The sequence below is a fragment of the Carlito syrichta genome, unplaced genomic scaffold (genome assembly GCF_000164805.1).
Source record: "Carlito syrichta isolate Samal-C Ts95f unplaced genomic scaffold, Tarsius_syrichta-2.0.1 Scaffold75971, whole genome shotgun sequence".
NCBI lineage: Eukaryota > Metazoa > Chordata > Mammalia > Primates > Tarsiidae > Carlito > Carlito syrichta.
The window spans coordinates 1-749 of record NW_007020067.1 but is presented as its reverse complement, the minus strand read 5'-3'; the positions used below and the strand labels follow the sequence as shown (position 1 = coordinate 749).

The 749-nt window shown below is 38.1% G+C and overlaps 1 pseudogene; it reads left to right on the top strand.

Annotated features, from left to right (window-relative positions):
• Positions 1-5: 5 nt before the first annotated feature.
• LOC103255865 lies at positions 6-744 on the top strand (annotated as a pseudogene).
• Positions 745-749: the final 5 nt, after the last annotated feature.

Genomic DNA, 749 nt, shown 5'->3' with positions numbered 1-749 from the left:
AAAATGGTGCTCACTTAGATAAACAGCGAAAAGGAGCTTTGAAGAAATTGATTCATGCTGTTAAGTTAAATTCTTCTCTAAAAATCTCTAGAAGGAGAAAGATACCAAACCTACAATCAGTTGTCTGAAGTAGATAAAACAAAGGAAGATTTTGCGGAGCCTATTATAAATCTCTAGACTGAACAAGGATCTTTACAGTCAGAAAACACACAGTTTGAAAGTGAGAATCAGAAGCTTCAACAGAAACTTAAAGTAATGACTGAACTGTATCAAGAAAGTGAAATGAAGCTACACAGGAAATTAACAGTAGAGGAAAATTACCTGTTAGAGAAAGAGGAGAAACTTTCCAAAGTAGATGAAAACATCAACTATGCTGCTGAAGAGCTGGAGACCTATAGAAAGCGAGTCAAAGATCTTGAAGAACAATTGGAGAAAAGCATTCATTCTTATCAAGGGCAGATTATGTCCCATGAGAAAAAAGCACAGGATAATTGGTTGGCAGCTCAAACCACTGAAAAAATTCTCAATGATTTAAGGAAAAAAAATCCTCACACCAGACAAAAATTAACTGAAGCAGAGTTTAAATTTGAACTTTTAGAAAAGGATCCTCATGCACTTGATGTTCCAAATACAGCATTTGGCAGAGAGCATTCCACATATGGTCCCTCACCATCGGGCCGGCCTTCATCTGAAACGGGAGCTTTTCTCCCTCCTCCGGCTTTGTCGGAGCATCCACTCAGACTTTCACC